The 25373-nt window shown below is 39.2% G+C and overlaps 1 long non-coding RNA gene across 1 annotated transcript; it reads left to right on the forward strand.

Moving 5' to 3' along the window:
• The first annotated feature begins 23516 nt into the window (after positions 1 to 23516).
• LOC102772536 lies at positions 23517 to 24830 on the forward strand. The gene is made up of 3 exons (XR_435251.2): positions 23517 to 23648; positions 24054 to 24144; positions 24599 to 24830. It is a non-coding gene; the product is annotated as an uncharacterized LOC102772536 (long non-coding RNA).
• The last annotated feature ends 543 nt before the right edge of the window (positions 24831 to 25373 follow it).

The raw sequence follows: 25373 nt of genomic DNA on the forward strand, positions 1-25373 counted from the left end.
CTTGTCCAAAGTAGCGAGTAAAATAAGTAGCAAATCAGAATTGAACCCTCACTTTCTCACGGCAAAGTCAGGGTCATTGTCACCAGAAGGGCTCCCTCTCTGTGCCCCTGTGGTTGTTAAACACATTAAAATTGGCCACAGTGGGGATATTTACACCACAGCAACTGATAGGTGTTACCAATCCAAGACCCCCCTCCCTGCCACCAAGGCCCCTTGTCAAACACCGTCATACCACTGGATTAGAGTCTTTTGCACCCTAAGGTGTACTAGTGTTCTTCGTAGATTTCTCTTAAGCCTGTCCTTGTGTTGATATCTCAGTCTTCAGTTAGTCCTTTTGCGTGTGTCTCCCTTTTCCATACTAAGGACACATTTAACCAATATTAGGGCAAACAGTAGCTGAGTCTAGATTTTAATACCTTAAGTGATGCTTAAGAAAATTGAGGAATGGAGATGTCTTTACATCAGCTGAATCTGTAATGTTAATCATGAATATGCTAATGTTTTCCTCCTGCCTCTGACTTTGTAAAGGATTTCCTAGAGGAGACTTTTTCCAGGTGTTGAGGTGAGTTATTTAGAATAGCTTGATTTTAACTGCGTATTTTGGGGTGACCATTGAGCTTGAAAGCAGATGCCTGTAATAATCTGGAATGCTGTTGCTTTTGTAATTTATACATTGCGAGTTCATCTGGCATGTCTACATCGGCAAGGTTATTACCTCTAGCAGGAGTAAGAAGTCATCATTGCGGTTGATAGGCAGATAGTTTATTAAAGCTGCAGCTGCTTTTTACACCACCTTGTCATCAGCTTCCACCCGCTGAATTTATAGACTGTGCCACTTTCTCTGTCCAACTTCTGCTGTAAACACTGTCCAATTTTTAAATACATGCTTCATGCCCCCCCCCCATATATTAACATGGATAAACCAACCATCGAGAGACAAAAAAAGAAACCTACTTTAATAAATTGAACTATAAACATACACCCAATTGATTAATATTTATTCCACGAAAATTGATGTTCACTATCTAAGGAAAAGGACGGAACAACGGCAGCACACCTGCAGGGAACAGTGGCAAGAGTAATGGAACCAGTTTTCAGCGATGTACCCACCTCCTTCTTATTCTTCGTGTCCCTTCCCTGCGATGAACTGGTTTGGGGAATCGTGTACCTTTGAAACTTCTCCTTCGTAAACTGCAGGAAAATGAGCCCTTGCGGTAAATGTGCATATGGGTTTTTCTTGTAAACACAGGAACCACATAGGCTGAGAGGTTTCTGAGAAGAGAGTAGGCACAGCAATATTTGTTTTCTCAAATAAGTTTTAGGAGGAGAGAAATGAATTTGCACAAATACGGCTGAAATTAGCTTATTTTAGTATTTGTATTATTATTGAATGAGGTTCAGAAAGCCATGCCAATCCTTGAGCTGCAACATTTTTTTAATTTTTTTTTTTTTTTTTTTACTACGTAGGAGGTTTTATCCAAGAAAACGACTTTATCTTCCCAGATGACAAATCCTCTCCTTTGCTTTATGAGGCAGATAGCGACCCCAAACCACGGACAGGTTGGGACCTGCGCAGGCCTCAAGGAGCTGCAACATTTAAACAGCATTGCTACCAGAACTTACGTAGAAAGACTCAAGACCATGTGCCCAATTAAATTTCTGTTTTATTCTTTGCAATTTCAGTTTTGAGGGAAGTGTCTGAAATATTGTTTAGCTCCGCCTTTTTTGCCCTTCCCAAATGTGCGTACCTTATAAGAATAAGGTACCAAAAAAAAAATATCATCAGGCTATTTTCATTTATCATCTTTACCAATGCTGTCCCCACGTCCTTTTAGCGTCTGTTGATGGCTAATATTAAACGCTTTTTTAATTACCTCAAAAGCAAAAGAGGAAATTAACCAAAATGAATCACAAAATCTAAAACAGGATGCCACCCAGGACTGTAGTCAGATTTCCATTAGCCAACTCTGGGTTATGCTATGTTCATGTTTGGGAACTTCTAGAGATGGGCCTGTTTTTAATGTTGCAAATTTTAATGGAGAGTTTGATCCCTCGGAATTCTTTTCTCAGTAGAACTGATCATTTCCATGGAATGGAGCCATTCCTACTTTGTGTACAGAAAGAGCTGTGGTTCTTTACTTTTCTAATATTCTAAAGAAAAAGATTTTATCACAAAAGCTATTGTCTTGCCATATGAATAGTAAATAGTTTGGTTAACTTTTCTCTCCTAGATATGTTCATCTATCCTGGGCAAATGCCAATTCAAAATAACATCTGTTTTCCTCTAAGTTTAACTACTATTTAGAAATGCAAATAGAATAATGATTTCACTTTTATCTAAAGTTATTTGATTTAGGGATTTGATTTTTCATTAATATTAGTAAGATTACATATAACTGATTTAAATAAATTTCAAATACATATATTTAGTAATATGCATTCATGATTTTAACTATATTGACTTTAGATATGAGACCCCAAAAGCCCTCTATTTTAGAATCACTAAAATTATTTTTCTTCATGCATGTGACCTTTAGGCATCTCAATTCCAATTTCCCTTTTTAAATGACTTAACCCTTTTAGAGTTCCTAGGAAAAGCCGCTGCATACCTTTGCACGTATCTGTAAAGACATTTCTGTGTGAAATCTTTATATATCATGAATCCAGCTTTTCCAAACCTAGGAGTTGTCCCTCCATTGAGTCTGCTGGACCATCCCAACCCCGATTTACTGGCAGATTGACGGGTCCTTTTATGTTCCTCATTATGTAGTAGAGGTTAGGGGCACTTTACTACCAGGTGATTGCAAATTGCTGTTTTATCTATAATGTTCACCCATTCAAATGAGAGAATCTGTGTGATCACATCGTTTCAACACAGTCTTGCTGCTAGTATCTGTTTTCCTGCATATATATATGTTAAAAGCATAATATGCTAATTAGACTGGATATCCTTCGGGTCGACCTTTGGGATGAAGCCGGGATGTGAGGGAAGCCAGGTCCTGGGTGCCAGAGGGAAGCTGGTGCTGGCAGCCAGGGGAAGGAGGCCTACTCTTGCACACATTTCGTGCATTGGGCCTCTAGTGTGTATGTGCGTGTGTGTGTGTGTGTGTGTGTGTGTCCATATATATATATGGACACACACACACACACGTAATTTGTTTTTCTTATTGCTGTAAGTTCTTTGCGAATCAAGGAAATAAATCTTTTGTCATATGTGTTGCAAATTATTCCTGGTTTATTATTTATCACTTAAATTTTTCTAGTTTGTCATTGGCATTTAATAGATATGTGTGTGTGGAAAACAAGACACCCCTGGATTTTTAAAAATATTTTGTATAAGTTTATTGATTTTCTTCTGAGTGTGGCTTCTAGTACATTCCCTAAAATTTTAAAATTTTGAACAAGTCTAAATTTGTTAAACTAATTATGTAATAGTAAGTTCGAAATGTCACACTCTGAAGTGATTCTAGATAGATATTAAAGAAGAGATTAAATAAAGGCCCCCAGTTCCATAAAGATATTAATGTTTAAAATTACAAAGAAGAGATTAAAAGCCTCCAGTTTCTTGAAGATGTTAATTTTTAAAGTTACACGCTTTCCTTATTTTATCTTACATCAAAGCCTATTGCATAAAGGATTAAATCCCAACCATAAACACATAAATATCCTTTGAAAAAAAGGGAAATAAAAATAGTGAAATGCTCCAAGAATCAAGGTTAAAATATGATTTTAGTAGCGAAGTAGCAGGATTGTGACGCAGGACTGCAGAGGTTTATAGCCTTATTACGTCAGCCGCTTAACCTCTCCGGTCCCTGGCTCTCCCACGAATAGAACGAGTGTAGGAATGGCTCACTGGTTTCCAAGCGATGTTTGAAAGACTCTAGAGCAGTGGTTCTCAACCTTCCTAATGCCACGACCCTTTAGTACAGTTCTTCATGTTGTGGTGACCCACAATTTCATTGTTACAAATTGAACATAATTAAAGCATAGTGATTAATCACAAAAACAATATGTAATTATATATGTGTTTTCCGATGGTCTTAGGCGACCCCTGTGAAAGGGTCGTTCGACCCCCAAAGGGGCCGCGACCCACAGGTTGAGAACCGCTGCTCTAGAGCTTAGAAAAACCCTGAAAGGGTCTGTGAAACAGAAAATAAACTTTGACTCAACTATATCTATCACTAGAACCTCCAGTTAACTCTGAGAGCCGGAAACTAAACACAAACTTCATCTTGTCAGAGCTCCTCTGTCCACCCAGTGGAAGCCCATGTGCGCTGTGAAATGTGCTCATGCGTATACACTTGTGAACTGATAGATCCGGTTCTTCCATAGACATCCGACTGTATGACGAACGTTTTAAATTGCACACCTGTGTGCTAGAACCAGCCTTTGATACCGATGTGATTACTTATAAAAAGGAATAGATTGGCTTTGCTGAATTCACCGATTTCTAAACTTCGCCTCTACGTTTCTGCCATTTCAAGGCTGTCTTGATTAAGATGTAGGAGGGAATTAAGTTTATTCACGTTGGATTAATGAAACGCTGACTTGAATAGAGTGTTCCCTGCAGTATTGAGTACTTCGCCTTCGCTTTTCTAAAATCCTCTCTCTTCACTCCTTGAGTTTAATGTATGATTATTTCCCAGCAAGTGCTCACATAGAGCGTTTCAAACCACGATGTGGCCGTTTTATATCGGTTGCAGTATTTGGAAATTATGGTTTCATTATCCCTTGGGCTGCTCTTTAGAAAGAAAAATGTGTGTGTGTCCACCATTATAAGTTTTGGAGGCTTTGGAATGCTATTGAGATTGAAGTACTGTGCTTGCAAAAAAACTGTTTCTAACAAAAGGCGTGCTTTGAATTTTCCTTTCTACGGCCTTTTTATTCATTTTTTTAAAAAATTCTCACATGGTGTTCTGAAGCAGTTACAATGACTCTAGGGGCCGAATTCAGCTCTGCGAATATGTTAAACGAAATGATCAAGCACGTCCCTTCATCTAGAAATATCATCCAAGGAAAAAAAAATAAACCTTTGCTAGCTAGCGTTGCGCAACGAGCAAAAGGATTTAATCAGCACCATTACTTTCCACTGACAAGCTCAAGATTGTACTGTCTCTGAGAAAGGAACTATTTGTGTACTTCTTTTAACACAGTTACCCTTGTGTTCACGACTTCCCGAGACCCAGTGCACCTCAGTGATGGCGTGCAGATACCCGTGTGCTTGAACATGCATGATGTGCCTTGTTTAAAGGCTTACACTTGAACCTCATATGATGGTTAAACATCCGCTCTGGGAAACTGCGTGGCTTGCAGGTACCATCATTGAGATCAAAAGACGGTTGAAACTGCTACATACCATCCAAAGGTGGTCGCCAGGACCCACCGCCATCATTGGGTGCAATGAGATGTGTTGTCCCTGTGGAGTTTCATGGATGGCTCATGGCTCACATGAATAAATGATGATTTATAATGACTCCACCACCGGTGGGAGCTTACATGTCACTGCTTATATGTTGCTTCAAGCTCTAAATGTTTTAATCAACTTGTTAAATAAGAAAAGCTTTCAGCCAAGACCGGTTTGGCTCAGTGGATAGAGTGTCGGCCTGCGGACTGAGGGGGCCCAGGTTCGATTCCGGCCAAGGGCACGTACCTGGGTTGCGGGCACATCCCCAGTGGGGAGTGTGCAGGAGGCAGCTGATCGATGTTTCTCTCCCATCAATGTTTCTAACTATATCTCTCCCTTCCTCTCTGTAAAAACTCAATGGAATATATTTTTTTTAAAAAAAGGAAAAGCTTTCAATTGGCAGTCTCTTCCTGATAACATGTTGTACAAAAACTCTGAAAAATATCAAGCTGGCTTTCAGTTATCCAGAAACTGACTTTTCTGTGTTGTTATTATGCACCATTTTCCTATAAACCATCACACTGAACTTTGTCTTTCAATCAAAGAATGGTGAGAAAAAGGAGGGAAGAAGTTAACGAAGAAGCTGGTTTCCCTGCCTTGGCTTCCCTTCCGTGAAAGTTATGAAAAGGTAGGTAAGTCACTGGCTACGTGAGTTTTGGGAATCACTTGTCCATTAGTCTAGATATACATATATCTATATCTATATCTATCTATCTATCTATCTATCTATCTATCTATCTATCGGGGGATCAAGCCCACATCCCCGGCATGTGCCCTGACTGGGAACGAATTGGTGACTTCTTTGATTCATAGGGGATGCTCAACCACTGACCCACACCAGCCAGGCAGTCTAGCTATATTTTTAATGACCACAAATAGTAGGAAACCACATTCTGTGCTATTCTGAAATAGTGGAAATCCTTTTATGTCTGAGTGAACACAGAATCTGACTACATCCTATTTATTTACCCATGTCCCTGTTTAGACTTTTCGGTATTTTCTTTTTATATAAATTATTAATAAATTATGCATATTCAGAGACAATAGCAATGTAAGTAAATTTCAAGGAGCTTACTATACCTCTCGCTTAATATTTTCACTATTTTAATAAATACATTATTCTATTTCTATTGAGGTCCAAGTTTCAAATTAAATAGGAAAAATAACTCAGGAATTAGTTTATCTATTTTTTAGCCATATAAAGATAGATAGATAGATGATACATATGTGGAAGGCATTCATGTATACTTTCAGGATAGTGTATACATTGTTCAGTTGAATGAGTCCATTTTTTTTTTTTTTAGCTGAAACTGTTTGTTTCCATGGCTCTTAGGTAAACTTTGAAAGCTACCTTCTCTGATTCCTCCCTGTGGGGGTTGAAATGTCAACACTCCAGAAGGACTCAGACACACGCCCCATTCCCTTCAAGACGAGTGGCGATTGCAATGAGATTTGAGATATACTGGCTTCTCTTCTCTCTCCAAAGAAGTGGGGAGATAAAAGCAAACAGACAACTGACATTAAACTTCCAAATTAAAGGTAAAAATGGGAACTTCTTACCTGCTTAAATATTGTTTTTCATAACATTAAATTCTCTAAGAATAAGCTCCTTTCAAAAAAGTGCCCTTAAATTGTATGCTTTCATGCTATTAAACATTTATTTCCTTCAAGTACATCAGAAATGTCATTCATACTGAGCCCTGTACTATTTTTAATCATAAAACACAACTAGGCTTATTGACTATGAATGCATTCTATAGTGTGCTGCATTATAAAATGCTGTGCTCTGCTTTTATGGAAAAAAGTTTTTCAGAGTAACTCTGGCTTGTGCATATTATAACAGCTCTTTTCTGGTCACATCCAGTGAACTGAGTCACCTCCGCTCCAGTGCCTGGAGTCTCTTCCCATGAATGTTTCTTACGAGCAATGCATATTCAATGGTTGAATGTCTCTGAAGAAAGACCAATATGGAAAGTTCATAACCTTTATGAATATTCTGGGTTTTGTTTTTATTTTTGAGTATATATGTATCAGGCAAAAATTTTCATATGTTCACTTTTCAAAGAAAGGTTAAGTAGCCTTCACAATCAGAATGGAAGTGCTGCTATTTTTCTCAAGAACGTTTTATTTTGGCATATGACATAATAATTATCTTCCTCAATTAGCAGCCCATTCAGAATATCATTGCCACTAAGTTTACGTCATCACTTGCCTTCTGGATGGTCTCAATATTTGATCCAGAAAATAGTAAAAGGTTCTCTTTCAAATCACTGAATAAAAATGTCTCTTTGTTAAACATCTGAATTTATAAATTGTAAATCAGAGCCTATTCAAATGGTAGAAAGTATGTATTGTTAAATCCAGTGTCAAGAAAGGCAAGAACTTTTATTATGCTTGGAGAACTCTTTTCTTACTTTTCTCTTGTCACTTATTATTATATAAATGCTAAGTATAAAGTCACCATGAAAGGAGCTGATAGCCACTTAACAAGCTTTTATTGGGGCAAAATATTTCTAGACCAGAAAAACAAGTAAAAAGTGACATGGGATCTGGGCCTAAGCCCATGGAGAGGTCTGTGCCGGGAGCTGCCAGCAGCCAGTATTCCCAGCGCTGAGGTGAGGGAGTCCTGGCCCTGAGGGAGTACCCTGGGGGCAGTGCTCCCACTTCTGTCACTCTGGCGCCATCATAACTCAGCAGCATTTAGACCGTTCTCCAAGCCCATACACTGTGAACGCCGGAGCCCTAAACGGAAGCAGGCGCACATGGTCGGAGTGTCTGTCTTCAATCCTGTGTGTCTCTTGCAGGAGGAAACTATCCATAGAGCCGTGGGCCGGAGGCCATCCTGGGGTATATCTGGCGGCGAGGGGAGTTCGGCTTTCACCCACTCCTCTGGCTGGACCTGTCATCCCCGGTATGAGAACCTTCGCGTTTTCAGCTAAAGCCGCTTTCAGCATCACCGGTGATTTATGGGGGTAGACTTTTTCATATGGACATATTGAGGAGCTGTCAGGTGTGTTGATTAAGTACTCGGGCTCCGGAGGCAGACTGCCAAGGTTAAAAACAAGAGGGGAAGCCTGCCACCTCGGAGTCTGTCTGCAGCTTCTCTGCGCTTTCGTGTAGCTGCCTAACACGTGAGTCAGGGATGACGATGATGATAGCAAGTACCTTAAAGGGTTGTTACATGAAATTAATCTATATGGTACTTGGCAAAGTCTGGGACACGGTAAACACACATTCGTTACAAGAACACTAAATTGTAGTAAAATTATATTCTAAATAACTTTAATTGTACACAGTAACCTGTAGTCATACTTGATGTATTTTTGTTGTTAATCCTCAACTGAGAATACTTTTTCCATTGGTTTGTTGAGAGTGGAAGGGAGGGAAGGGGATAGAGAGAGAGAGGGAGAGAGAGAAACATGGATGTGATTGAGACACGTTGATTGGTTGCCTCCTGCACACACCCTGACCAGGCCAAGGATTGAACCTGCAACCCAGGTATGTGTCCTTGACCAGACATTGAACCTATGGCCATTAGGTGTGTGTGTTTACGTTCTAACCACTGAGAAATACTGGCCAGTGCTCAGGGTATTTTTAGAGCATCCCTGGTTACAGGTACAAACAGAGTCGAGAGATTCAAGGATGGGGCCTCAGACACGTGAGGAATTAGCCTCACATCCTCTCTAAACACTAAGAGAAATCAATGCAGGGTGAGAACAGGGGGCCTGAGAGTGCAAAGGAGGCACCCCAACCAGCCTGGGAGGCTCAGAGGAAGGTTCAGTGAGGGGACAACTGGCGGGCTATGCTGTCCAGATTGTATACCAGTTCTCTATCACTGTCTTCAATTACCACAAATTTAGTGGCTTAACACAATGTAACTGTTTTGCCTTAGCTTTGTGGAGATCATAGATCTGAAAGGGTCCCAGTGGACAAAACCATGTCAACAGGGTTGTGTTCCTACTGGAGGCTCGAGGGAGAATCGTTTCCTTGCCTTTTCCAGGTTGGAGACCACCCCTTGGCTCCGGCCCCTTCCTTCACCTTCAAATCCAGCGACAGTAAGTAGAGCCCCTTTCGCATCACCCTGCATTAGTCTTACCCAGTGGTTGGCAAACTGCGGCTCGCGAGCCACATGCGGCTCTTTGTCCCCTTGAGTGTGGCCACGAAGTTTCAATCGCACTGTACGTGCGCACCCACACATGGTATTTTGTGGAAGGGCCACACTCAAGGGGCCGCAGTTTGCCGGCCACTGGTCTCCCCGACTGTCAGCCTTCCCCTTCCAGTCTCAGGACCCTCGTTATTGCATTGGGCCCACATGGATAATCTCCCCATTATAAGGTCAGCTAATTAGCAACCCTAATGCCATCTGCAACTTAACTTCCCCTTAGACATGAAAGGGATCATAGCCCCAGGATCCGCAATTAGGACCTGCTCATCTATGGGAGGTCTTCATTCTGCGCGCCAGTGGAGTCCAAATGTCAGTTAGCCTAAGGAACAAAACGGGGAAGGAAGAAAGAAATGCAACACTGAGGACAGAAATGTTCTTTAATATACACTGATTGGCATAAAGGGAAGAGAGCCACGCATTTCTACAGTTGCTTAAATTTTCTCAGCTAAATTGGTATTAGCAAAAAGCCTTCTTTTTTCTTCTTGAGAGTCATGAGGTGTAACGCAAGCATCTGATTGTCAGCAAAATAAATGGGAGAAATCGAAGAATGATTTCATCTTTGCTGCTGCGCATAGATTTCGTTTACATGTTATTAGCATTAATCTGTGAGTTTCACATCTTTTCCGTTGCTATTATTCTTACCAGAATAATTCAGCTTCCAGGGCATTATAAAGTCACTCTAAACTGGGTGTGGGGGGGATAGTGTTTGGTTATATATGCGCTTACCCTACTACTGTTTACACTTTATTATGAAATTAAAAGGTAAAAACAGTACATAATGATAGTTTTAAGACATCAAGCAGGACATGGAGTGTTAAATAGTAATTTACAAATTCTCCATACTTCCCTATTTCAGTTCCAATTCTTAAATATAATTGCAGTTCATATTTGCTGTGCATCGTTTCCCCAGACATTTTTAAAAAATATATTTTTATTTTCAGAAAGGAAAGGAGAGGGAGAGAGAGAGAGAAACATCAATGAGGGATCGAGCCCACAACCTGGGCATGTGCCCTGACCTGGAATTGAACCCTGACCTCCTGGTTCATAGGTTGATGTTCAACCCCTGAGCCGCTGCAGGCGGGCGTGACATGTTCAGGCACACTGTGTGACACTGAGCAGTCAGGGTGACATGTTCAGGCACACTGTGTGACACTGAGCAGTCAGGATGACACGTCTAGCGTTCTGCAGCACGGTGTGTGTACACGCCCAATTGCTGGTTTGAGATGACTGTTTCATAAGGAAACATTTATATATTGATGTCATTTAATGTCTTCTTTTTCAGAATCACTTATTTATGTACCTTAGTTATTTTAGAAGAGTTGTAAGATTTATTCTTTGTGTATGGTATTTTCTTCCTCCTCTTGTTTTTTTATTAATGGCCTCTTCTCAATGGTCTCTTCTCAAGAAAGGAAACCCCTGAACTACAAGCAATTACCTAACACATCCCCTCTCTTTGGACGCGTCCTTCTGTCACATCCTTGAATGCATTGTCCCCTGGTTCTCTCTGCTTCAGGGACATCAGCTTCTGGCCCCTTATCTATCATCTTCTCTGTGGCTCTGCCAGAGCCGGGAGTGAAGTTTCCTACCTGCTACAGAGCAGGTTATCAGGAAAGTCAATTGGTGTCTTATCTTTAGTAATTTGTGGAATTTCTGCATTTCCACCCGTGTACTACAGGGCCATCTCCAGCGGGGACATGGCATGAATTCTAAGTCGTGGCGCAGTAGCCGCTACCTAGTCTTGCAACCTTTGATAAATTATTCACCACTTTGGGCCACTGTGTTGTTATCTACAAAGAGGGCCAGCACAGAGGGCTGGATTTCGAACCATATTATGAGCCCTGGGGTTCCGTGGGGCAGTCGGAGAGTGAAGGTGGGGGCGGGGCTGATAATAGGGACCTTGCCTCCTTTAGTTTGCTTGGATTTTAGATACAGGGCTTAATCCTTAAATAAAATCCTGAAATCCAATAGACTAAATAATCTCTATAGCCATATCTCTGAGAAGATACTATAGAACCTCCTGTTTTGTGAGCTAGACACACAATACCTGTGGAACTTGCCTAAAATCAAATTAAGCCAAGTCGTAATTTACTGTTTTAAAAACATGGAAAGATCTCTTTGATTCTCTGCATTTCAGTAGACTCAAATGCTTTTAATTTGATATTTGTATTATCAAAAAGCAAATATATTAGAAATCATTTTAAAATGAACCTTTTTCATCATTGTAAAATTCATGTATCTTTTGGAAACTCTGTTCTTTTTTTTTATTAAAGTCAACAATTTTTCAGTACTTTCTACTTTCCCAAACAAGACTAATTTCTCCTAGTCATGGGAATCTACTGACTCAAAACTCCCACAACTAAATTTTTATTTATTTTATAATTACTTAGTTGTGCTAGACTAGAGATGGTAGGATAATTACCAGGAATACACGTAGCTGGACCTTTCAACTCGTGTGTGCGTGTGTACCCATGTTCCTTGCTTGGCTGCAACTATACAGTTTGGGCAGATTTATTAATCTCTATGTCTCTCTCTTTTTCAGAATTTCTAAAATGCTTTTGAGAGTTGAAAGTTATAGTTTATATGCTAATCACGTCGTTCAGTGCCTAGCAGATAGTAAACTGCAAGTGGCTACTAACATTGAATTGCATGTTGCTTCTGTGTAGGCCCAAGGAAGTCAAACCTTAACCTCCAGTGCCAAATTTAAGGAAAAAATACACACATGCATATTTTATAAATGTTATCATTATTGAAAGAGAATAACTTAGAACTATTTAGGCATATATATATTTCATGAAAGTGAATGATTGTTCTTTTTGTTTGACCTGGGACTATCTATAATCCAAAGAAAAGAATATCAGTACAAAGACCACTGTGGAACAGATAGTACATTATTTTTGGAACAATAAACAGAGGGAGCAAATACAAATATCAAAAACTCACCTCTGCAGCACCCAGAGCAGACATTGCTGAATAGCATCCTTTTTATTTTTTAGATATGCTGCATTATCTTATTATTCTCAGCACCAAACTCCAGGCAGGCCCCATTCTAATATAATGTGATAAAGAGGGACACAAACATACATAAAAACTGTCAATGAGTTTATTTCCTCCATATAAAAGTAAAGCATGAAAGCAACAAGTAGTAAACTGAAAAAATGTTCATATAACTCAAACATCTTTAGGAAAATTTTCCTAAAATGAATAGTTATTATAATGAAGGAAGAAGACTGGAAAATAAATGAGATTGATGTTGAGCTTATTTTTTAAATCTCTGATTTAAAAGAATAATTTTTTTGCCAAAACAGAATAATTATGAAGTAATGAAGACTCGGTAAAATACATATTAATCAACTATAGAATTTGAATGTGCATGTAAATTTATAAGCAGTGTGAATGAACTTATTTAATATTCAAAGATACAAAGTAAATTCCTAAGTATTGCCATTTTATTTAATTTTCCTCAAATCTCCAAAACAATTTTTGTAAAATATATTCCTATTTAAATAAATTCAGAATATAATTTCATTTAAAGATGCATTTTTACAGCACATTTATCTAGTCAGTAGATGTTACACTGGAAAAGCATGAAAACAGAGAGCCAGTAAATCAAATTAATATACTCTTTCAAATGTAGGATCCCAGAATATTGGAACTAAAAGCATTTTTAAACTCTAACTGATCCAGCCTTCCTCAGCCGTGTTTTTATTTTTTATCTTTGTACTAATATTTTCCCTTCAACCATTTATATTTTTATCTTATATGTAAGACATATGTATTCTATATAACATGTATTCCTAGAAATCACCTGAGAGTTATTTTAAAACAGGATATAACCTAATTTAACATCTTTCCCTTTTTAAACTATGCATAGAAACTTTTAATCTACAAAATAGTCACAAATAATGCATAATATTATGTTTTAATACAGGATGTATTGTATTATATGCATAAGCCCATACACAAAGAATAAGATACAATTTTCAGTGAAAAAATAAAAGATTATTACATCGGAATCCATTTTGACTAACACTTGAAGAAATATCTTATGTAAGGCTGTTACAGACTTGGTAAAATAAGGTAAGTACTATAAGTTACAGCAATTACAGTTGAATGAATACTAAGATGAATATTGTAATCCACAATGAAAAATGAATACAGCTTTCTGTGCTGGTTTTCACCAAATTGTGTTCCTTGGACCATTAGTTTTAGAGTAGGTTAGTGTTTCAATGGAAAAGGTACTTTGGTCAAAAAAGCTGTAACTATTGGGTAGACATTACCCAGCTGGCACTGCTATATGTATAAGAGCTCAGGTGCTGTCGCACGCAGGCGTGCTGTGTCTCCGGGCGGAAGGTAGACAGCTCTGCCCCATTCCCACTGACCGGGGGGCTTTTCTGTGACAGAGAACGTCACAAGAATTGTGTTCCTTGGAAGATATGCTCAAAGTGTGTTTGTGGGGTTTTTTAATGTTGTACATTACCTTTCCATATCTGTTATTAATTACATTTTATGTGTGATGTGTTCATTTAATTCCATAAGACTTCAGTGGAAATATACATATGTATATATCATGGTTGGATCATTTTCACCACATACAGCCTGTGAAGGAAGAAGAACTACTTGGTTGCATTTTAATGGTGGTCAGTACAAGTAAACAAGAACAGGGGTGTTAAATTATTTTCCCAGAAACAAAATGCAGAATGACATGCATTTGGGAAGCACCACACATATATGAACGGACACACACTTAAGTATAAATATACATCAGGTCCTCAAATACCTTGTTTCATTCAACATCGTTTAATTCTTGTTTATATCAATTAGCCTATGGGAAATGGGTCTTGTTATATAACGTTTCACTTAAAATTGCAAAAACCTATGAACAATGTTAAGGGAAGGGTTACTTTATTAAAGAAATATATGTAGCTAAGTACAGTTTCTAGACAGAGCCTTTTCCTGCAGAATAATTCCCATGAGTCTACACTTAGCTTAACAATAAAAATTTAATTTCAGCTTGCCGTGTGTTCCTGATGGGCATTTCTTAAGGAAGAATCAGATCGTGAGTGATCTGTAGGACTCTGTGCAACACTGCAGGTTAGTCCAGGGACTCCTTATTGCCTCTGTTTGCTCTACAAGGTGAGGATTTATAGGTAAGTCAATTGATTACTTGTCCTCTGAGGTCTTGATTTCACACTTCAATAAAAAGCAGAATATTTCCCAGCATTGTTTCTTATGGGAATGTCTATTTGAAAATTAACAATTACTCTCAGGAACACTGTGCACATCTAAAAATGCATAAAAGGAGCAAATTTGTGGGGAAACCATCTTAATGAGCCATCTTTCAGGAAGGAGGAAATTCAGGAGAACTGTCAGGAATCTGCCCCTAAGCCCAGTGGGTGTTATTCTCCAAATGTAGTCAGTCATTTTGTGTTTTGTTTCTTTGAAAATAATTTAACACCATTGTTCTTGTTTACTTGCGCTGATCTCCATTTAAAATGTATCCAAGTAATTTTGCTTCCTTCACAGGCTACCCTTGGTGAAAATGATCCAGCCAGCAGGTCGTCTGTGTGATGACACACACAGAGTCAGAAATCAAACACGCCAATTAAACGGCGTATTTATAGTTAACACCTTTGCGGGCTGTCTCTCTGGTTGCATTGTGTCTGCTGTAATTCACAGTGTACCACAGACTTAACGCAAGCTGCATATAATAAAACTTTAGCTGTTTTTATTTTAAGAGATTTAAAAAAAAAACAACCCTCACTTGAAGATATGTCTACTGATTTTAGAGAGAGGAAAGGAGAGAGATAGAAACATTGGTTGTCTCCTCTATGTGCCCCGAACTGGAATCGAACCTGCAACCTTTTGGTGTACAGGACGAGGCTCCAACAAGTGAGCCACCTGGCCAGGGTAAGAGATGATTTTTTTTTTTTTATTACTCTAATAGCTGTAGACTCATAGAACAGATTTAAGTGAAAAGTACTTTATTTTAGGCCATCAAATATAGTAGCTACATATGGCTATTTTCAATTCATTGAAATTACATTATGCTGAAATTCAGTTTCCCAGTTGCATTAGCCATACGTAGCTGGTGACCATTACAGTGGATTGTGTAGATACAGAACATTTACATCATCACGGGAAGTTCTTAATGGACAGCCCCATCCACCCCGTTGTTCCTAGAGGGGATCCCAAGGCATATGGGAATCAAATAGGTGAGCCCCTTTATTCAAATGACTTGTTCAAGTGCATAGTAGTTGAACCACAAAATTTAAAAAGAATCTGGCCATGTGTATTCTTAAATGTGGTTGTGAAATGTGTGGAGATTATCAGCATTTTAAAAATTGGATTGGCATAAGTGTTGGTGATTTTTAAAAATTTTCTAAAATGCTTTGAATTATATTTTACAAAGTAAACACATCCATCTAAAGTATAGATTTTCATGAAATTTTAAAAATGTATTCACACTAACACGAGCATCAACATCTCAAGACATAGAACGTTTCATCACCTGGAGAGGGTCCCTTGTGCCCCTTTCAGTCAAATCCACACAAAGGTCCCGCCTCGGGCAGCCACTGATCCTGTGTCAGGATAGATTAGCTTCCTGTTTTCTAGAGTTAAAAAGAGTCTTACATTTATATTTTATGTACTCTTTCCTGTTTGGTTTACATCCTATACATTCGCTAAACTCACTTGTGTGTTTTTTAGTTTTTTATGTAGATTATTAATTTCTACATAGACAGTCATGCTATTTGTAATTAAAGACTGTTTCACAACTTCATTTCTAACAGCATCATGCCTTTTATTTCTTTATTTAGTCACTCCAGGACAACACTTAATAGAAATTATAAGCTTGAACACCTTGTGTTGTTCCTGACATTAGAGGGAAACATCCAATCTTTCATCCTGAAGAGGTTACCCGTAGGTTCTCTGTTATCTAATCTATCACAGGGATTAGACCTTATGCCAATGTGGGAGCTGGTCCGCAGTCTCTTTAAGGCTGTTGTCTTTGTATCTGATGTTGGAATTTGAAGTCAACAAGACAGGCAGGTAAACAGGAATGGTAAATGTAAAATGGGGTGATCACAGACAAGGCAGAACCCACAAACATAGCTTGGACCTCGGAGGATGGCGTGGAGCCTGTGTAAGTGTGCACTGTCCTCCACCTTGATGGTGTGGGTGTCTTGCAGGGAAAGCTGGTGCTCTTGTCAGAGCTAAACAGGCACCTGCTCAAAGGTCAACGAAACTGGAAGAGGAGCAGCGCAGGGCTGGGCAGGCCCATGAACACACAGCCGCAAGTTCCCTGGAAGCACTGCTTTCCTGTGTCCTACAAATTTTGGTGAGTTGTGTTTTCATTTAGTTCAAAATATTTTTGAATTTCTCTTGTGATTTCTTCTTTGGCCTATGTGTTGCTGAGAAGTGTCTTTTTAAATCTCCAGGCATTTGGGGGTTTTTCAGCTATCTTTCTAGTATTGATTTCTAGTTTAATTCCATCATGGTCAGGGAGCCCACATCGTATGGTTTCTTCCAAATTTGTTAAGGTGTGTTATGGCCCATAATGTGGTCTATCTTGGTGAATGTTCCCTGTGAGCATTAGAAGCATGTGTAATCGCTCTTGTTGGATGAAGTAGCCTGTAGACTACATAATATCCATTTGATCGATGGTGTGCAGAGTTCAGCTATGTCCTTACTAATTTTCTGCCTGCTGGATCTGTTCATTGCTGATACACGGTGTTGAAGTCTCCACCTCTAACAGCAGATTAATCTGTTTCTCCTTGCACTTCAATCAGTTTTTACCTCATGTAGTTTGACGCTCTATTGTAGGCACATACATATTAAGGATCATTATGTCTTCTTGGAGAATTAACTCCTTTATCATCATATAATGCCACTCTTTCAGACCTGATAACTTCCATTGCTTTGAACTCTGCTATGTCTGAAATTAATATAGGTACTCCTGCTTTCTTCTAATTAGTGTTAGCATGATACATCTTTCTCCATCCACTCATTTTAAACCTATATTTACATTTTAAACCTATATTTAAAGTATGTTTATTATAAAATACATACAGTTAAGCCTTGTCTTTTTGGTCCACCTTAACTAACAATCTCTGTTTTTGAATTAATGTATTTAGACCCTTAACATTTAAAGTGATAATTGATATAGTTGGATAACATCTACCATATTTGTTACTGTTTACTATTTGTTGTCTTGTTCTCTCTTCCTATTTTTGACTTCTGTTCTTGTGATTTTAACTGAGCATTTTATATGATTCCATTTTCTCAGCTATACTTTTTAAAATCTTTTTTAGAGGTTGCCCTAGAGTTTCCAATATACAAATATCCAATTCCACTTTCAAATACTATACCACTTCACAAGTAGTGTGAGTACCTCATGATAAAACAATCCTATTTCTCCCCATCCTTTGTGTATATTTCATTTCTATATAAGATTACATAAACATATAAACACATATAATCAAATACGTTGTTTCTGTTATTGTTAGATCAATTTAGAATAAGAAAATTAACCATTTTTACTTTGCCTTTACTTCTTCTCCACTGCTCTTCCTTTCTCTATACAGATTTGAATTTCTGAGGTAAATAAATCATTTTTATTTCTCTCTGAAGAACTTCTTTTAACATTTCTTGTAAAGCAGGTCTACTGGTTTAAAAAAAATGCTCTATTTTTGCTTGTCTGAGAAAGTATTTCTCTTTCACTTCTGGGTACAGAAGACTAGGCTGGTGAGTTTTTTCTCTCAACACTAAATATTTCACTCCCCTCTCTTCCTAGTTGCATGGTTTCTGAGGAGAAGTTGGACATAATTCTTACCTCTGATCCTCTCTAGATAAGGTGCTTTTATCCTCTGCATTTTATCAAGAATTTTCTGTCTTTGATTTTCTGAAAATTGGATATAATGTGCCTTGGAGTAGTTTTTTTTTACTTTCTTTTTAACATTTATTCTTTGAGTTCCCTGCACTTCCTGGATCTGTGGTTTAGTGCCCTTAGCAGATTAATTATAGTTGTTTTACATTCCGGTCTGATAATTCCAACATCCCTGACGTATCTGCGTCTGGTTCGGATGCGCTCTTCTAACAGTGTTTTACCTCTGAGTATTCCCTGAAGCTTTTCTCCGTATCTGGACATGATGTGCTGGGAAAGGGAAGCCAGCACTGGTTCCAGCATAGGTTCCTGCTCTTGTCAGGTTTGAGTCTCTTAATTTACCTGTCTGTGTCTCCAGGTTTGGTGGAGTAGTTTGCCCTGTGACCTCACATCTCTGACAGATCTAAGATGAGTTATTGACTTTTTGATTTATGGTTAGGATGTAGTAATGACTTCTAAGCTTCTTACATGAAGGACTGGAAATTGGAACTATTACAGGCATTAAAAATAATTCAGAACCCATAAATATAGAACAAAAGGACAGAGCCCATACTGTAACAGGGAGATATGTTTTTAAAATATTTGAAATTAAAAAGAAAAAGCAAACCTTTTTTTCTACAAAATACCATTTTATATTAAAAAATACCATTTTATATTAATTTTGGAGAGTAATTTACTTCTACATTTTTTTCAACTCTCCCATCTAAGAAAAACTACAGGGTTTTTTCCTTCATAAAATATAGGCCCATTGTGATGTTGACCCCCACAAGGACATAGAGTTTTGTGAAGGTGAATATTGCTGTTGGTCTGACATAATGGATACAGGGAGCCTTTGAAAAATAAATGTTCCTTTCCACCATGACCAGAAGTAAGAAGGACAAAAAGCTCACCATGGCCTTACCCATAATCTGAGTTGTTTGGGGTAAATCTTGAATTTGTTGATACCTACAAAAATATTTGACTTGTTAACCTTTTCAATTGAAAAATGATTGCACTTAGAAATTAAAATACTGAAATTCAAATAATATTTAAGGGTATACAATGAAATATGTGACCTCTATTTCCATGACAGTATTATTAGAATGCCTTTTTTCTTGGTCCTGATAAGAGAATATAAAGCACAGTTCTCACAATTTTATTAAACTCCGTGAGGAAACCATCAGGAATAGAAGGGAGCTCACTTACAGCACAGTTGAGAAACAAGGGGATTGGTTAGTCAAGAAAGAAATGTCTAAATAAGATTGCTAAATTATGTATAAGACTGGCTGTCTAAAGGCCAATAAATTAAATTATCGATATTTCCTGGTTAACCTCTAACTGTATTGAGCTCTAAACTACCTGCACATTTATCACTTGTGGATTGTTAGTCAAATAGACTGTGACCACAGAGTTACACCTCCAAGAGTATCGGATGAGAGAATACGTTCTAAAATGCTCCGACACAGTGTCACCAGCAGTCATTACTGCGCCCCTTTCTAGATGCAGCTCCATAGGTCACCTTGTTTTCTACACCAAGGAGGCCTTTTGGGTTCAAGAGGGATGAAGTGATAACTCCCATCCCCGGCCCATCCTCACAGGAGGCTTATTTACAATATACAACCCAGACACGCCAGGCAGCGCATACTAAAAGGGTTTCTTCGGTAAGAAATCAGGATACAGCAGCCCCAGAAGTCCCTCATTTATCTTCCAGCTAGTAAATTCCATCAGCGTGCCTGCGGGAGGACAAGACAGCCTGAATTGTGCCCGAGGAGGACGGAGCAGGGGTGCAGACCCACACCTCACCCTTTCTTACCCATGTATGACCAACAGTGCTTCTGTAAGTTGTCTAGCATTTGTTTTGGGTGGTGGTAAATGCTTTTTTAAAGTGAAAAATCATGACTTCCATACAAATATACAAATAATGCATGCCGTAGATTTTATATAACACATTAAATAGCAAGCCAGCAAAATGTCCCATTGGTTCCAGATAGGCCATCAGGAATGCTGGAATGAATTTACAAGCAAATGCTAAACTGGCCAACATTTACAGGACAATGAACAGTTGCATTCACTAGTTTACATCTCCCTTTACATTTACCCAATTTCTCCACATCTGCACATAATGAAAAGAGGAACTGACTCAACACCCACTCCCTCCGGCACCTCCACATTCACCGGAGTCTCCCTTTTACTTCCCGGCACTTCCTTCCCTTGGAAATCCCGCTCATCCTTCAGGGGCCAGCAGAAACCACAGCCGTGAGAGCAACCGCAATGTCACCCCCACCTGCGTGTTCTTCCTGGCCTTTGGCCTCACACATTTCTTAAGCATCTACCACAGTTTGTGCCAGTAATGCCAGATACCTCACAGATTGTGCATCGCAACATACCAGGAATGCAAGAATCTCCAATTCACTTGTTTTCTAGCCAGTGTCTAGTGCAGCCGTGGGCAAACTACGGCCCGCGGGCCGGATCCGGCCCGTTTGAAATGAATAAAATTAATTCCCTTTTATGTAATGATGTTTACTTTGAATTTATATTAGTTCACACAAACCCTCCATCCATGCTTTTGTTCTGGCCCTCTGGTCCAGTTTAAGAACCCATTGTGGCCCTCGAGTCAAAAAGTTTGCCCACCCCTGGGCTACAGGGATGGAACTTTGGGCCAGCCTGACCTCTGGGAAGAGAGGGCACCTGCAGATTGCGTTCAATCTCATGTCCAGCGATTTAATAAAAGCTCTGGAAGTGGACTCAGCGGAGTTCTCTGGTGTGTAAACATTGACCCACTTGAGGCTGGTGTTGGACGCTGCCTTGTGCTGAGCACATGTAACTCACGTGTTCAACAAGGGAAATGCGCTGATCTGACCTGAGCCTACGTCTAGCTCCTGAGTAAATCATTTGAGAAGCATCAGTCCTATGAGGGGGGCCAGGTCTAGTGGGGGGTTGGGAGCTTGACGCCTCTGCCCATTTGGACAAATTCTAGGAGGTTGTGACTCAATGACGGGCACATTGTTGTGCGTAGGAAGACTACATATCATCCCAGGAAAGGACGTTCTTTAGAAGGCTGATTTTCAGTTCAAAGCAAGACAAACAGACCTTGTGGTCCAGATGGGGTGCCCTGGCCACCCTAATAGGATTAAGAGGGGGAAAGTGAGGAGGAGCTTGCACTGTGATTTGTGTTTCATTATTTCCAATATGAGGAGGGATCTAGTCTATAATTCACAACTATTTAATTGTGAGGCTTCAATTCAACAGAGAAAACATTTATCTCTAGGTAATTAGATTATCCCAAGAGGAAAACAAACCTTAAAAGGTCTGCTATTAGGCGTTCACAAACAAAACCGTGTCTTCCAACATCAGAAAACTACTTTAGCCCTCTTTTTCCAGAATTATATAGTTTCGAATCGAGATTAAGACGATGTTGAACTTTGGATACCTGGCTAAGAGATTCTGGTTTTGATCTTCGCTCACAGTGGGGAGCTGAGAAGTTTGGACCAGAGGAGTGAGGAGAAGAAAGCCGTGCCACAGAAATGGAACTACAATAAGCAGGTGAATCGAGGAAGGTCAGTACAAACAGACACAACTGACATTCACTCCATATGGCTGCCAGGCTTTCTCTGGGTTCACCAATTTACTCAAAACTGTGTGTTTTAACTTCTAGAGTTGCATTTATTATTTATTTCTTCCGTGCAGCGTATGCTTCTAATAAGAAACTTCATGTTCATTCTCAGGCAGGTACCCAATTTCTGAATGACTAAACAGACCTAGACATATCATGAAAACCCTTATTGTTTGAGAATTCTGGCCAATTATTAGCAACTTCACTATCAATTTTAGGAAAGAGTAGCCTCTTCATATTGCCGGAGCGAGTTGGGCAGGCCCTGGCAAGGAAGACTAGAGTCCAAGCCGCTGTGGTAGGGGAGAGAGTCACACTCAATCTGAGCCCGACCTCACCGAGACGAAGGGTAGGAGTGTGAGGGAGAGCACAGCCCATCGACTTCTGGGAACTGAGTTTACCCAAAGGAAAAGTCAGCTCTTGCGATCTTTGTGACAGAAGGTAGCTTTGCAACCAAGAGCAAAAGCACATGTCAAAATTAGGCTCATACATTGTCACAGGGACTGGGGCGGGTAGGGGTGCTCTCTTGATGTCGACATTCCAAGAGATGGGAGGTAACACTGGCGAGAGGCTTTTTAAAAGATGTGTATCTCAAAGGAGCAGAAAAGGAATGTCTAGTTACAAGTTTTCTAACATAAATGTTCTAGATAAGGGAGCTTAGAAGAATCCTGTGTATAAGTTGTCAAGATGAGGGGAATATTAAAGTCATCTTAGGAAATATATTTAAGCTTCTTGAAATGTACTAAAGCAATTATATAGAGGGGTGGTAGATTAGTCAGAGTTGTAAAGAAAAATAGAACCAGTAGGATGTATGTGTGTTCCATGATTTATATGCAGTGTGTCCCCCCAAAATGTATACACGCTTTAACAGCTGATAGCTCAGTTTTGAAAATGAAATGTATTTTAATAAACACTGCCTTTATACTTATTCAAAGTGTGTACATACATTTTGGGGACACCCTATAGATATGCATATGTGTGTAAATATGTACACATATGTTAAAAATATACATAGACACGTGTTTATCTACATGTGTGGAGGGAGGAAGGATTGATGGAAAGGATGGTGGAGGAAAAGGTGTTGGTTGCTTCTCCAGTCTGAAGGCAGAATGACCTCTTCTCTGGGGTCCACATTGCAGAGTGGGTAATGGAGGATAGTCTGTTTTCCTCACACTCCACTGATTTAAATGTTAATTTGATCTTAAAAATACCTTTATGTGGCAGCATCTAAGTACCTGTGTACCATGACCTAGCCAAGTTGACACATAAAATGAGCCCTCGCAGGCAGTGGGGCTGGTACACAGAAACGCCCTCTGAAGCTCGGATGACAACTTTCTGAAGAGTATCTCTGAGAAACGTCCTGTACCACTTATACCGAATAAATCGGTTACCTAATGGCCAAAAAAATGAGCTAGCTTGACATAGACTCAGTTCTTGTGAAATGTTATAGTTTCAGAGAAGCAGAGACAATCACAATTTCTCTTTTCTGGATAATGAAGCTTTGAAATAAATGAGTATCAGGAAGGTGCCCTGAGGCAAAGAAGATGCAACTGCGTAAGAAAAGGATCCAATTTGGGAAGCAGGAGCTGTGCTCCCCCTGGTCCTCCAGGTAAGAAGCTCTGACCTTCTGATGATAAGAGCATTATTTCTGTAACTGCAGGGGACCCAGCGACAATCTGAGCGCAGAGGGCTCTGCAATTTACATTTTCACTGTGAAATGGCAAAAAAGTGGGATGTGGAAATATAGCTTTCCTTAGAGTTAGTCTACACACCTACCACCCATGATAAGCATTAGATGTTGTTCGCCTTAGAAATGATAACTTGCGATATTGTGTAGTGCTCGGTACTCTGGGAGAGTAGGAGATAGGAGAATAAAATAGAAGGGTGCATTCAAGCACTAAATAGAGATGTTAAGAAAAGCTTGCAGCAGATGAAGTTATTATTCACTGGGTGTGTTGCTTGCTATCTCTCAGATCATTGGATACACCTTAAAATGCAAATTGCTTCTTTCTAGATGTTGGCAATTTCTCTCCATCCAGGGGACTGAAGATAATTTTGGCTCTCTACCCAGGGCCCTGTTTTTCAACTTCCAAAGTCCTGTAAAGGTAAAATTATTTTAATCTGTCCCCACAGGTTCCTCCTCCACTTGGAGTCTTCACTATCCCATACTGTTCAGCTCCAAAGAGTTACTAATGAAAGACAATTCCTAACACTAAGAAAATTGAAGCAACCTACAGATATGTGGGAATATATTTGCTAGCTATGTAATCATTTCTCAAAGCTCAACAATCTGCATAACATGGAATTATTACTCTGGTTTTCAGAGTCCATGCCCTACATTCCTTTTTCCAACTCCACCTCCTTCCTTTTTTTAATTCATATTTCATACTGAAGAGTTGCAGAATATGCCACCTGCAAATATGTCACTTTGGCATAAGATCATTTTTGAGCTGAAGGCAATTGAAAAGAAGCCCATACGAGGACAGCTCTCTGCCTTCCACCTAGTTGCCTAAAAGCAGGACATAAATTTATAAAGGTGTCCTCTCTTTTCTCTACCAGGAAGGACACAAGTTAATCGCCTGAGAAAACTCTAAATTCTGACCCCAGTGAGCCCAGAGATAGCACCAGAGGAATCTACAGAACCAACATTACTAAACTGCCCTTATCTCCTATCTGTTTACCATCCCACAATTTGCTGCCCAAGAAACCCAAAATCCTTTTACTTAGTCACTTTTCTAAAAAGTTACTGATCTTTTGTTAAGATGCCATGTTCTAACCACTGCGTTGTGTCACTTATCACAGAGTTTTCCCTGTGTCAGAGAGATGCACATGTTAATAAAAGTCTGTTTTTTTTCGGTTTGCTCTGTCTTTTGTAGGGCCCCAGCCAGAGAACCTAGGCAGGGAGAGAAAAATGTTTTCCTCCTCTACAATATTAAAGTTTGCTTTCATAAACATTTTTTTTTTTTTTTTTTTTTGGTGAGGGATTCTGAATTTATTCCATCATTCGCCCACCAGGTGGCTGAGCCTGGGTGGCTCTAGCACCCAGTGACTAGGGATGGGAGTCAGAGGCTTTTAAAGGATTTTTGGCGGGCTTTGTTCTGGGTGGAGACTCCTTTATGCATACCCTGAGGGGAGAGAATGGAATGTGGTCACCCACCCACTTAGAATGCTAAATATTTGGTTCTGTTCATTTAAAAATGCCTACTTTACTGAATTCTAAAACCTTATCAATGGTATAATAACATTTCAAAAAAAATAAGCTAAATTGTAGGATCAAACCTGATTTTAGGGTTTTAAAACCAAAAGTAATATACTTTGCATTTATAGTATATAT

The sequence above is a fragment of the Myotis davidii genome, unplaced genomic scaffold (genome assembly GCF_000327345.1).
Source record: "Myotis davidii unplaced genomic scaffold, ASM32734v1 scaffold453, whole genome shotgun sequence".
Lineage (NCBI taxonomy): Eukaryota > Metazoa > Chordata > Mammalia > Chiroptera > Vespertilionidae > Myotis > Myotis davidii.